Below are 14,898 nucleotides of genomic sequence, written 5' to 3'. Positions count from 1 at the left end.
CTTTGCTGTGTGACCTTGGAAAAGTCACCATCTTGCTTCTGGACTTTGGTTTCCATAGCTGTGAAATTCGAGGGATAGATGAGGAAGCCTCTAAGTGCTCTCTTAGCTCTAAACACTAAGTGACTGTAGTTACCAAACTTCTGTCTGTGACCTTCGCCACAGCTAAGTTTGGGCTTACTCTTTCTGGGCCTTAGTTTCTTCATGTGAAAAATGAGAAGTTTGGGCTAAATAATCTCTAAGGACTCTTCTAGCTCTGACATTCCATCTTTCAAAACGTCCTCCAGCTTTGACATCTTGAGTTCTAAGACACCTCCTAGCTCTGACATCTGGGTTCTAAGAGCCCTCTTACCTCTGACATTCTTGTGTTCTAAGAGCCCTCCCAGGGCAGCTAAATAGTTCAGTGGATAGAGCATCTGGTCAGGAATCAGGAAGACCTGAGTTCAAATCAGTCCTCAGACATTTACTAGCTGTGTGACCCTGGGCAAGTCACTTGACCCTGTTTGTCTCAGTTTCCTCATCTGTAAAATGAGCTGGAGAAGGAAATTGTAAACCACTCCAGTATCTCTGCCAAGAAAACGCCAAATGAGGTCACAAAGAGTCACATATGACTGGACATCATCAATAACAAAGGGCTCTCCCAGCTCTGACATCCTGTGTTCTAAGGGCTCTCTCAGCTTTGACACCCTGGGTTCTAAGGACCCTCCCAGCTCTGACACTGTGTGTTCTAAGGGTCCTCTTAACATTCTGTGTCTATAATGCTATATTGCTAGGTTGCACACTAGATGTGGATTCAGAAAGACCTGAGTTTCAATCTTGCCACAGACACAAAACTGGGCTAGTAAGACCTGGGTGAATCACTTAATCCCCTAGAGCCTCAGTTTCCTCATTTGTTCAATGGGGATAGTAATATGTGCAGGCAAATGGATTCAGAGAAGTTTCCTGATCAGCCTGATAAGCTGAGTTCAATTGTCCCATACTCTACTGAGGGTGTGCACATGTTCATTAGCCTACCCGAAGTCTCGGTGACTGAGGATGAATTGGTTGGCTTGAACCACCGTGGGAGGGGAGCTCCTCTGTGTTAATGTCTTGGCCTCCATCCTTTCCGATCATGGGTCAGAGGCCAGAGAGCCAAGTGTGGACTTTGGTCTCTGGGAGGTGCCTGCACATTGATACGACTCACCAGGGACTGACAGACCATCCTATATTTCCCCTAACCTAGAGATGGCCACAGGGGGTTGAAGGGGAGATGTCGGAGATCCTAGGACCACAGGAGCTAGAAGGAAACACAGAGACCATCAGGTCGAACCCCCTCTTTTTAGAGATGAGGAAATGGAAGCTCAGGGGAGTTGTGACTTGGCCAAGGTCACACAGCAAGTCAGCGGCAGAGCAGGGGTCTCTGACTCCAAGTCATCATTCTTTCCACTCTACTGCACTTCTCACTCTGAGGACAGAGAGGCGGTTTCCCAGACGGTGCCGCCTTTGGGGTTGTTTCTAGCAGCCCCAAGTTGGTGCATTCTGGAACTCTGACTTCTAGGAACAAAAGGGTGGTGTCAGCCTCTTGGAAAGAGAAGAGGAGGGATTACAGGGTCCTTAGAATAGCGAACAGAATAACAATATAAACCTTGACACCGGGGAACAAAGGACCAAGACTCTGAGTTCTGTGGGCAGTGTAGATCCTGTGGAAATATGGGGTGGGGGGGGAGGGCAAGTCGCTTAATGAATTAGGGTCTCAGTTTCCTCATCGAAACAATGGGGATGCTAGTAAGTGCACTGTGTACCTTGCTAGATTGTGGCGAGGAAAGTCTTATGTAAATGAGAGTTATTATTATAGGTAAGGAAACTGAGTCCTACAACTAGAAGTGACTTGCCCAGGGTCATTCTTCCAGGCAGTAGCAGAATCAGGCTTAGAATTTAGAGCCAGTCTCCTGAGTCCCAGTGACTTTATCTCCACTGTTGCTCTCTGCCTTTGGAGTAGCTGGGGGGGTGGAGGAGGGGTGGATCAGAATCCAGTTGGGGCACATTTCCTGAGGTGCCATGGAAGGCCAACTTGCTGGAGGACAGAGGCTGGGCAGGCAGCCCTGGGCCAAGCTGCCTGGCCCTTTAAGAGCTGAAGTTGGGAGCTGCTGGGCCTGGCAGGCGTATTGATTGGCGCTATGGTAACGCAGATTAGATTACGTCTGGCTGGGAATGTGAGGCAGAGTGGGAGGTGTGTTTGGGAAGCCGGGAGCCCTTCTTCTTGTAAACCTGCTCCCTGAAGAGGGCTGGGGTTTGTGGGGGTTTGGTTTTCGTCTGTCACCTGGCAGGGGCGAGAGGGGGATGGGGCTGGCCTGAGAGAAAAGGGTGGAAGGGAGAGCAGAATGGGAAACCGAGTCAGAGAAGGTTCCCACCCCCACCTCCAATGCTCAATAGAAACTCCCCAATGCCTGCCTGAAATTCCACCATTAGTGATTCATTCGTAGGAGTTATGCATTGCCCCCTCTCGGTGGTGCTTTCTGAAAATGCAGGCAATCTCCCAGTCCAGGGAGCTGGAGGCAGAGGTCTTGCTAGGTGGGGAGGGGGAGGAGAGGAGGGTAAAAAGAACTTGGAAATGGGATGCAAAAAATCTGGTACTAATCCCACCCTGGCCACAAGTCCTCCCTGACCCTGCACCTAAGCTTTCCCCTCTGCACAATGAGGGGGTTGGATTTGATGGTTTCTAGGAACCCTCCCAGCTCTGATATTTGTAGTTCTCACTCTTGTATCTGTCCAGTGTGATATAGTTGAAGGAATCTGGTTCCCCCCCAAGAGGAAAATCCCCTTTCCTGACCTCCTCCAGGGGAGGAAGCCTCCCCTGATTGCCAGCCCCTTTCCCTTTGGACCTCCCTTGACGCTTCATTTTTCATGTCTCTGATTATTGTATTTTTGCCTATTATAATTTTCTGTGTTAATGACTTATCCCTCCACTAGACTATTAAGCTCAATGAGGGCAAACATCCTGTTTCATCTGAATTTTCTAGGCAGTGGGTTAGACCCAGAGGAGTCAAGAAGACCTGATCTCAAATTTGGCCTCAAACACTTTGTAGCTGTGTGACCCTAGCTGTGTCACTTAACTTCCATTTCCCTCGGTTTCCTCACCTGCAAAATGGGAATCATAACAGCACCAACCTCCCAGGATTGTCCTGAGGACCAAATGAGACAATATCTGTAAAACTCTAAGCACAGTGCCTGGCACATAGTAGGTGCTTAATAAATGCTTATTCCTGTCCCCCAATACATCCAAATTGCCCTGTATTTAATTTATTTTATATATACTTGTTCATTTACATATTGTTTCCCCTGTTAGAGAGAAGGGATTACTTCACTTTTGTCTTTGGATACCCCGTACCTAGTAGAAAGCCTAGAAAAAGTCAGCTAATACTAAGTTTCATAAACGTTTAATGATTGATTGGCACAGATCTTTGCATTCAGTAGGTGGTTAATGAATATTTGCTGAATGAATGAACTAACAAATGACTCAAACAGAAGAATAGCTTGGCATTGCTGTGTGACCTTTGACAAAACTCTATCACTCTGAGCCTTGCTAAAACACCATTTCCTTATAATTCAGAGGACCAGAGGAGGAAGGAGGCATAGAGATGATTTAGGCTGACCCCTTTCATCTTACAGATCTGGAAAGTGAGGCCCAGAGAGGGACTCTCTGATTTGCTTTGGTAACAAGCAGCAGAACAGTGTCTTCACCTTCAAATCTTGTGCTTTTTGTCCCAGGTCAGCATTGCCCTTCTCCTACCCACCATGCTCTGGTAAACAAATTTCTCAAGGCTTATGGGCCAGAGAGCACTACATGCTCATGGAACTTGACAGCTGCAAGGATGGTTCGAAATCATCTTGTCCAACTCTGTCATTATAGGTATGAGGAAAATAAATCAGGGGCAAGGGGAAGGGATTCATCTCGGGTCACACCACAGGGCAGTGGTGGGCCAGAGACCAACCTCCACTCCAGACTCTTATTCCAAAGCTCTTTCTCCCCCAACACAGATGCCTTTTGACTCTGGAAGAGGAATATTTCCAAAGGAATAAGGAACATGGAAACAGCTTCTCCCCTCCTCCCTCCCCTTCCTTTCCTTGAATGCAAAGGCTTCTGGGAATGGCCTTGACCTTGGCTTGGGGTTGGGGTAGAGGAGAGGGTCTCAACTCAATACCCTGGAGAAATATTCAAAGCTGACCTCTGGAAAGGGCCAAAGAGGTTACCCCAAGACCATCCCTTGGGGAAGGAGAGCCAGTTGTGGTGGAGCAGAACTAGGGGCTATGGTGGGGGGGGAGGAAGAGAGGAGAGGGAAAAAGAAGGGGAGGAGCGAGCTAAGCAGGGAGGCGGGGGAAGGACATCAGGAGGAATCCAGGCATTTGGGACAGGCTGGGGGTTCTGGGGGAGGAGGAGCGGCAGTGGAAGCCAATTGTGTGGGAGACAAAGCCTAACCTAGCAGGGGGTGCTGCCCTGCCGGCATCAGGCAATTACCAACAATTGGGCCAGGCCTTTGCTGCCAGGCTGCTTTTGACGGCTTCTGATGCTACAACGGCAAAAGACATCGATTGCTCTGTGGGCCCCACTCCTAAATCCTCTCTGAGCCTAACCCTCCCCCCCACAACCTGGTGGATTGAGCAGCAGGAGGAGTCTGTGTCCCCCGATCATGCACGCATGCATGTATGCACACATACGTGTGGATGCACACAGAAATACAAATATGCCTACACATGGTTCCCATTCCTGAGGACACGGAAGGCCTTTCTCAACCTGGGTCCGAGTCACCTTTCCCTCCACAGTTTCCCTCAGGAGACCCAGTAGCCCAGTAGGACTGCATGAATTGTCGTTCCCAAGCTTGACCACCTTGCCTTGGGATGCCCCTTCACCTGAAACGGCCTCTGCCCTCACCTTTGCTGCAGACGGCTTAACCTCTCTGGGCTTCCCTTCCACCAGCTGTGAAAAAGTCTTGTGGGTGAGGACTGCTTGATTTTTTGGCCTTGTACCCTCCATTGCCTAGGACAGTACCTGGCACATACCTCCCAGCTCTGACATCCTACATTCTAAGGGCCCTCCCAGCTCTGACATCCTGTGTCCTAAGGGCCCTCTCAGCTCTAACATTCTGTGTTCTAAGGGCCCTCCCAGCTCTGATATCCCTTGTTCTAAGGGCCCTTCATGCTCTGACACCCTAAGATCTATATTCTCATAATGGTGTAACGATAAGGGCCAGTGAGGGGGAAAGATTAGGCCTAGAAAACTTGGGTTCAAGTTCTGACTCAGCCACTTACTGTGCCCTTGGTTTAGTGACTTCCCTTCTCTGGACCTCAGTTTCCTCATCTATAGAATGAAGGGAATGAGCCCTTAGAACACAAAAGGTCAGAGCTGGGGGCAGGCCCTTAGAATGTAGGAGGTCAGAGCTAGGAGACACTTTAAAATACGAAATGTCAGAGCTAGGAGACCGCTTAGAACAAGAATATCAGAGCTAAGAAGGCCCTTAGTCTAACCCCAAACAAATGGGGTGACATTTCTGGCCTAGGGCCAGAGGAGGCCTCAGAGCACATCCAACCCAAATCCCTCATTTTAAAGAGGAGGAAACTAAAACCCAGAAAGTTAAAGTGAATTGTCCTCAGTCAAACCAGTACTAGGTGTCAGATGTTGGACTCAAACATTGGACCTCTGACCTTTATTCTGGCATCTAGCCCATTCATATAGAATGTAAGCTCCTTGAGGGCAGGCACGGTTTCATTCATTACACCCCCAATGCCTAGCATAGTACATGACACATAGGAGATGCTTAATGAATGTTTACTGTAATTGTTTGCTTGGAGTCTTCAGCCCCAATGTTCTCTCTCTCTCTCTCCTCTATTCACACACATGTAGTTATGATATCTTTTTTGAACACATAGTATCTTCATTTCTCAAAATACACTTTATTCTTATCCCTAATAAACACACTATCTTAATCTACACTCACACACAGCATCCTCACCCCTCAGTATTTTCTCTCCTTATACACACATACATGCTCTCCCTCTATCTCCATCTCTCTCTGTGTGTCTCCCTCTATCTCTCTGTCTATCTCTGTCTCTTTGTCTCTTTCCTTCTCTCTCTGTCTCTCTCTGTGTCTCTCTCTGTCTGTCTGTCTCTCTCTTTCCTTCTCTCTCTCTGTCTCTGTCTCACTTTGTCTCTTTCTCTCTCCGTGTCCCTCTTTCTGTCTGTCTCTCTGTCTGCCTGTCTCTCTCTATGTCTCTCTCTGTCTGTCTCTTTCTCTTTCCTTCTTTCTCTGTCTCTGTCTCTCTCTGTCTTTCTGTCTGTCTGTCTATCTCTCTGCCTCTCTGTCTGTCTGTCTCTTTGTCTGCCTCTCTGTCTTTGTCTCTGTCTCTCTCTCTATCTCTCTCTCTCTCACACCTTTTCTGTGTCTCTCATCATCTCAAACACAAACCCCAGTACACTCCCACTGGCCTCATCACTGTGTTCTACTGGATAGAGTTTTGGACCTGAAGACCTAGGTTCAAATGGCATCTCTAGCAGTGTGACCCTGGACAAATCACTGAAGTTCTCTGAGCCTCAATTTCCATACCTATGAAGAGAACAATCCCCACCTCAAAGACTTGTTGTGAGGATAAAATAAGGAATGTAAAGCATTTTGCAATCTTCAAACTGCTATTTAGATGTAAGCTATAGTTTTTGTTGTTGTAATTCCCCCTCTAGGTCCACTTCCCCAGCTCAGCACTCACAGATTTATAAGTTAAGTCCCCATGGAGGCATCTGTTCCCAGGTTTAAAGGATACTCTGTGGGTCCACACTCCGACAACTATAGTTCACAAGCCCCCACCAGTGAGCTTACCTGTATTAGTCAGCCGATAGATACAATAAACTCAAATCAGACATTTACTAAGACAGCATAGTAAGGACAGTAGGTACACAACGTTCTCCCCATAAACTGAGGACACGTTCTCCCACAAATCCACAGCATTCATGGGAACATACATCACCAAGGAAACTCATGCCTTCTGTCCCTCAGGACCCTGACATCTTTTCTGTTCTTACAGAATTCTCACATTGTTACCCCCAAGGCATAACGTCTCTTCTGAACAAATTACTCAGCTGGGGTTCCTGGAACTGTTCTATTCCACAACTTGACTCTCAATTGCCAAGTCTTGTTCTCTCTTGAATATACAGTCAGCTCTCTTCACTGCTGCCAGCAATGATGCTTCTCAAAATCTGCTTCCTATCCCTGATTCTATATTTCTGTGAGTCTCTCTCTGGTCCCTGCTGGATACGGTGTCTCCTACTAGGCAGCTCCAATATAAGTAGCTCCGATGCAAGATGCCATGGCTGTTGGGGGAGAAGAGGGAAAGAAAAATTCTTTTTTTTCTCCCTCTGCCCTCTGGTAGTGGTACAGGGGTCGCACTCATTCCTCCAGCACTCCCTGAGGCTGGCTGACTTAGTCTTTCAAAGGCCCCCAAGGCAAGCCCAATCTTCATTAGCCGTCCTAATTCTATTAAAGAACTCCTTCATACTTCATAAAGTAATAACAGGGAATAACCATGTCTTTGCCTTCTTCTTAAACATATTAACACCTTGTTACCTATTATTTGCCCCTTACCGTATGTGACTACATCAACTAGGTCACACAAAAGAGCAACTCCCCTCCTCCCACTCTATTATTATATACAGTATATCCATTATTGTATAGAGTATGTCCATATATTCACTCCTCATCCCTGCCCCCACCCACACCAATATGTCATGTAAGTTATTCTTGATGCTTTGGAAGGAACTTTGGACTGGGACTTCATGTTACAGTTTCGTCAAGGCCGTGAATTTGTTGTTATGACCTTGGACAAGTCATTTGCCCATCTGTAAAATGTGGAGCTATAACAGAGGATCCCTAAAGTCCTTTCAGCTTTAAAGCAAGGCCTTGATGAGTATGGGTACTTGGCTCCATGGCCTGGTATCAGGTATGTGGAGTCATATGACCAGGAAAGGAGGAACCACCATAGTCCATTCTGACTTTGCTGCCCCTGGCCAGAAACTGACCAGGTACCTTTGTCCTTTGAAAGATCACCAAGCATCTATACTCCCTAAATACACACACACACACACACACACACACACACACACACACTCACACACACACATACACACACACACACACATACACACACACACACACACACACACACACATTTTCATCTTTCTCCTTAGCCAACCCCAAGAAGGGAGCTCTCACAGGGCAGCCTGGGTCTGTCGGCCTCTAGGGAGTCGACAGTGAGCCTAAATCATGTGTGGTCCAATGAAAACAGCCCTAGGCATAGGGTCAGGTAACTTGAGTTCAAGTCTCTGCTCAGTCAGGAATGAGGTGTGTGACTTTGGTCTATTTTCTTCCTCCTCTCTAGGCGGCAGTTTCCTCCACTATAAAATTAAGGGAATACACTGCTGATTGATATCCTTGGTAGGGAGAGGGGCTGGGGAGTGCTGTGAATTTGCTTCACACTCTATCCATGGATCAGGGGAACCAATAAGATCTTTTTTTCTTCTCTTTATTCCTTGTCTTCTCCCTCCTTTTTTCCAGCATGTCTGTCCTTCCTCTCTGCGCCCCCCCCCCCCATCCCCCATCTACCACCCCCATACAGATGGCTTAGAGAGAATCTATAGAAACCCACTTACTGTGAGAAATCGATGGGCTCTTTGAGCCCTGACAGGCTGGTGGAACAGGGGATTCAGTCCAGGCAGCAGGAATTGATGGAGGGGTATTGGTCCAAAGGACCAGGACCCCAACTCACCTATCCACCCCACCTAGGCCTTCCAAGGAAGCATTGAGAGGCTAGGAAGCAGCCAGGGCCAGCCTCCTCCCCTCCACCAGTGGCTGGAAATGTGCCTTAGAAAGTCATTGCTCGAGGGGGGTAGACTTTGCTGAGAACTGGTGGAGATCAAAGAGACCTTCCCAACCATACCACTAGCTTCCTGTGTCACCTTAGGACTCATTTTTCCCATCTGTAAAATCAGAGAATTGAAATAGGTAGCTTCCAAGTTCCCATCCAACCCTGATATTCTACCTTCTGAGGGGCTTCCCAGCTCTGGCAGTCTAGAATTCTCTTTATTAATAATAACGATGATACTGGTTCAACAGTGTGGCCTAATGGATAGAGTCCAGCCTTTGGCCATCCTGCTCTTGGAGAGTAAGGAAGGCTCTGAGACAGGGATACCATGGTGATAGGAACCCAGGAGTGATGGCTTGGAGGTGGTTGTACCCATGTAGTGACATAGACTGGTGGAGGAAAAGGAATGATGTTTGCAGGTGAATGGGGCAAAGCCTCATTTTACCTGTGTAGCTAGATGTCACTGTGGAAGGAGAGTTGGACCTATGGTCAGGAAGACTTGAATTCAAATTCAGCCTTAGACACTTCCTAGCTGTATGAGCCTGGGCAAGTCACTTAACCTGTTTACCTCAGTTTCCTCAACTGTAAAATGAGGATAATAATAGCACCTACCTCCCTTGGTTGTTGTGAAGAGCAAATGAGATAATATTTATAAAGCACTTAGCATAACACCTGGTTTATAGTAGGCACTATATAAATACTACTATTGCTGTTGTTATTATTATTACCGTGCTAGTTATGGTTCTGGGCAGTCATACCCTGTGACCTCAGCCCCTTGAGGATAGCCCTGGGGAAAATCTTGTTCTATCAACCCAAGGTTAATGGATAATGTAAATAGAAACCATCTTGTGCCCTTCCCTGCCAAGACATACAGGCTAGTGATAGTAAAGTGGGGAGGGGGGCAGGGGCTTCTGGATTCCCAGAAAAGGAATTAACAGCCTGAGTGTCAGGATGGGGTATAAGAAAGAGTCTTTCTGTAGGGTCATAGGATTGCTTTACAGCTACAAGGAATCTGGGTCATCTTTTGGCCCAGCCCTTTCATTTTAGGGGGAGGAAGACTGAGCCAAAGACTTCCCAAGATCCCACAGATCAACAGCAACAGAGCTGAGATTCGAACCCAGGACCTGTGATGAGCACCAAGCCTCTACCTCCCTTCTAGGCCACCAGCTCTCAATCATGCTACCTCCCTTCTGACTTTGCCATCCCCTGCCAGAAACCGACCAGGTATATCATCAAACACCTTATACTCTCTGAATACATGCACATATGTTATCTTTGAGGACAGCTCCCATGGCTCAGCCTGGATCTGCCAGCCTCCAAGGAGCCAACCATGAACCTAGAACATGGATGGTCCAATGTAAACAGCCCTGGGTCAGGGTCAAGTGACCTGGGTCCAAGTCCCTGCTGTCAGAGACATTGATGACACATGATACAGTCATCCTTAATTCCTCCCTATTGAAAATACCTCTGTCCCTGGATGTAACACCTTTATGTCTGACAGGTAAGCAGAGAGGCAGAGATGGAGAATTATGACCTGCCCCAGGTCCAGGGGTGGGGAACCTTCGGCCTCAAGGACACAGTGAAGTTTGGATTCAGTCAAAGGGCCACATGTGGCCTCAAGGCTGCAGGTTCCTCACCCCTGTATCGAATATGGCAAGACAGGACTCATACATGTGGCCCAAACTTACAATCCAGCTGGGTGTGCTGAAGGCTGAGGAAGGCAGAAGCCTGGGCAGGGCCAGAACCTTCCAGAGGAGGGATTCCTGGGGACTAATAGGGTTAAGGAATGTCTTGATGGAGGGACGGATCTTAAAGGATGGCTAGGCTTTGGAAGGGCAGGGAGAGGTATGGTACAGTGGAAAGAGCCCTGGCTATGGAGTCAGAGGTCCTGGATTCAAATTCTGCCACTGAATTTTACCACCTGTGTGACACTGGGAAAATCACTGAATCTCACTGGGCCTCCATTTCCTCATCTGTAAAGTGATAGTTGGACTAAATGATCTCTAAGATCCCTTCCAGCTCTGCAGTATGATCCTATGACAGTGGAAGGCATTCCTGGCAGAGGGAAACAGAGAAGACCTAAAGGTGGAAATGAAAGTGGCCTGCCACAGAGACTAGATTCACTGAAGCAGAAAGGGGGTGCATGGCGGGCAGAGGAAGTGAGCCACTGTCCCATCACTGAGCTCTCCTCTCCTTTGCTGAGCCCTGCGTCCCCTTCAGTGATCCCTCATTTGTTCACTGGGGCCCCCAGCCCCACCTCTTAGCCCTTGTCCCTAGCCAAAGCCCCCCTGGCTCCTCTGTCCCTCCCATCAGAAATTTTGTGCCCCCCACCCCCCACAGCCTTTCCCATCTTCCTTTGCTGGAAGATTAATTCTAGATGGAGAGGGAGGCAGGAGCAAGCTTGGTGCAAGCCTGAGCCTGGAGATGAGATTGATTGACCTCCTGACCCCAGCTGGACAGCGCCTGCCCTTCAGGCCCAGCAGGTCATGAAACTGCTGACCAGTCACAGTTTCCAAGGATACGAGGTTGTTCCCTTGGGTGGAAGAAGGGACAAGGAAGCAGAAAGTACAGGGGAGGCTGGATAAAGCGTCTGGGAGAGCAGAGGTTAGGGTAAAGAAATAGGTAGAGGGAGGAAGGAAAGAAGGAAGGAAGAAAGGGAGGAAGGGAGAGAGGGAAGGAGGAAGATCATCTGACCTAACACCTTCTCATTGTTCAAGTGGGGAAACTAAGGCCCAGAGAGTGGAAATGACTGTCTCAAGGTCACATTGGTAGAACATAACAGTGCTAGGATTTAAGTCTAGGCCCCAAGCCTCCAGATGTAGAGCTCTTGTCATTATATCCCAGGGATTTCCAGGGAACAGGATGGGTAGTAAGAATACTGTGGTTTCTTTGTGTCAGATAGAGCCCAAGCCAGAGCCTCAGAATGTGCGGACATTTGGACAACGAGGCCAGGCATGTGCTGCTGCCACATTTCCAATAGCTAAGCAGGAAAAGCCCACTCCGCCCCAGACCCACACACTTAGCTCACATCTGGGGGCCCTGGGTCATGGCCTCTGCCCTTTTAGCCTGACCTCCTTACTGACCAGCCCATCCCAGCTTTCCTTGCCTGCAAAATGAGATATTGAGGGACAGACCATTAGATAGGGACCCTCTGGCGTGGACTGCTAACCAAGTGCCACACAGCTCAGCTGCCCCTTCTCTCTCAACAAAGAATGAGGTATCAGGGGCCAGTGGAAAGAGCCCTGGGCCCAGTAGCACCATACTAGACTGGAAGTCTAGTCCTGGTTCTACTGTTATCTTCCTACATAGCCTGGTCACCCCAGCCCTCACAGCCCCTTCAGCTACTAAAGAAGGAAGGGAGGGAGCTAAACAATCTCTCATTTCTAACACTTTAGGCTCTATGTTCTAAAGCCCCTCTCTGGTCTATTCTAAGCTCCCTCTGATCTCTAGCATTCTGGGCTTAAGAACTCTTCCAGTTCTGAAATGCTGAGTTTTAAGTACCCTCCACTCTGCCCCCAACTCTGATATCCTGTGTCCTAAGGGCCCTCCCAGCTCTGACATCCTGTGTCCTAAGGGCCCTCCCAGCTCTGACATCCTGTGTCCTAAGGTCCCTCCCAGCCCTGACATCCTGTGTCCTAAGGGCCCTCCCAGCTCTGACATCCTGTGTTCTAAGGGCCCTTCCAGCTCTGACATTCTGTGTTCTAAGGGCCTTCCCAGCTCTGACATCCTGTGTCCTAAGGACCCCGCCCCCCCAAAGCTCTGACATCCTGTGTTCTAAGGGCCCTCCCAGCTCTGACATCCTGTGGTCTAAGGGCCCTCGCAGCCCTGACATCCTGTGTCCTAAGGGCCCTCCCAGCTCTGACATCCTGTGTTCTAAAGGCCCTCCCAGCTTTGACATTCTTTGTTCTAAAGCTTTTTCCAGTTCCAATATCCTATGTTCTGTGATTACGTCTCCCTGATGTGAAAGGAGAGCTAGGACAGAGACTTGGAACTTCAAAAGCTAGCCCCAGGGACAGGAGACCTGCTCTTGAGTCCTGGATTCTAGCGCCCTCCATCTGACCTTGAGAAATCACCTAACCCTGCTGAGCCTCAACTTCCTCATCTCAAGAATGGGGACAATGACAGCACCTGCCTCACCTGGTGGTCATGACATTAGTGCTTTCTAAACCTCAAAACCCAGAAATATGAGTTATTCTTTTGATCATTGGCATTCTCTGGAAACTGACGTGAGAACTTAGGGCTGTCACTTGCCAGAGGGCTGGGACTAGAATGAGGGGGCCACAGCTGCAGGCAGGTAGACAATGGGAAAGTCGGGGGATGGCACAAAGCCTCCAGCTACCCGAGCTGAAAGGAGGAACGTTGGCGGGGTGGGGAGCAGGGAGAAGCGCAGCAGGCGTTCAGCTGCAGTCCTCAGCCATAGATTTCCAATAGAAGGCAAGAGGCAAGAAGGGGGAATTCTTCCACCATGTGGCTGCAGTGATTGGTGGGGGGAGTGGCGCAGCCGTTGGCTGGCACCCTCTGTCCCTGCATGCTCTGCGGTGTGGTGTTGAGAGTTTGACCTCTCTGGGCCTCAGGTCCCCTCTCCTCACCCTCCCATTTGAAAAGTGGATTTGAAAAAGAGGCAAATTGTCCAGACTGAGCCCAGACTCACATGACTAAGCTAGATGCAAAGAGGAAGAGATCTAGAGAAAGAAGGTGGGCGTTGGTGGAGCGGTTCAATAGTAAAAAGAATGCTTAGAGCTGAGAGATAACCACCCCCTCCCTCCGCCCTCCACAGATGCAGTTCCATCACTAACTTGCTTATAATCAGGCCTCAGTTTCTCCATCTGAAAAATAAGGGGATTGGAGTGGATGATCTCTAAGGTCCATTGTAGTTCTGACATTTGGTGAATCCTGAGTTCAATTCTGAGTGCTCAGTTCAGGAAGGACATTGGGAAGCCAAAGACTGTCCAGGGAATGGTGACTAGATTGGGGAAAGGACTAGAGACCTTGTGATAGGAGGATCTGTTGAAGACAGGGAAGACTTAGAAAAAAGGAAGGTTTGTCACCCCAACCCAGCCCCACTCAATAAACTTCTATTGCCCCTAGGATCAAATATAAATTCTTCTGCTTGGCATTGAAAGTCCTTTACAACCTGGCCTCAGCCTACCTTTCCAGCCTTACTATGCATTACTCTCTTCCCAGACTCTACAATCCAGCCAATTGGGCTTTCTTATACAGTCTCTCACCCCAGACGTTCCATCCCTTTACACCCATTGTGCCCTGTGGAATGCATTCCTTCCCTTCCTCCCAGGAGTCATCTCAAGGACCCCTTTCTAGAGGAGGCCTTCCTCTTCAAGGTAATCTCGTTTCTACCTATACATGTTTTCTTCCTCCATTAGAATATAATCTCCTCGAGGGCAAGATTGGTTTCACCTTTTTTTTTCCCTCATATCTCCAGTACCTAGCTCAATGCCTGACACAAAATAGGTGCTTAATAAATGCTTGTTGATTGATTGATGATAGTGACACATGGAAAGAACCCTCGTTTTGGAATCAGAGGAACTGGATTCAAATCTAACTTTTGTCATTTACTACCTATATGACCTTGGGCAAGTCTAGTAATCTCTCTGGCTATCATCTCTTCATCCATAAATGAGGGGTTGGACCAGATGCCCTTGAGGATCACTTCCAGCTCTACAGTTACGATTTTGTTGTAGGGAGAATGAACGAGACTTTCTCTTAACCCCAAAGGGCACAATGAGGAGCAGTGGGTAGGTGGGGAATACTTAGAGGCAAATCTTGGTTTCTTAACAATTGGCTTTACCCCAACGTGGCATGCATAGACTGCCTTGGGAAGTTGTGAGTTGCTCATCAGTGGAAGTCTTCAAACAGAAGTTTGATAACTATTCACTGAGAATGTTGCAGAGGGCTCCTTGCTCAAGTCAAAACTGAACCAGATGGCCCTTCCTCTCGGAGATGAAGATCCTTGGTTCATACACTTAGCATGGCTCTAACAATACACAGATCTTTAAAAAC

Source organism: Vombatus ursinus, unplaced genomic scaffold (genome assembly GCF_900497805.2).
Source record: "Vombatus ursinus unplaced genomic scaffold, bare-nosed wombat genome assembly UNPS02009918.1, whole genome shotgun sequence".
NCBI lineage: Eukaryota > Metazoa > Chordata > Mammalia > Diprotodontia > Vombatidae > Vombatus > Vombatus ursinus.
Note: the sequence above shows the minus strand (reverse complement) of the source record.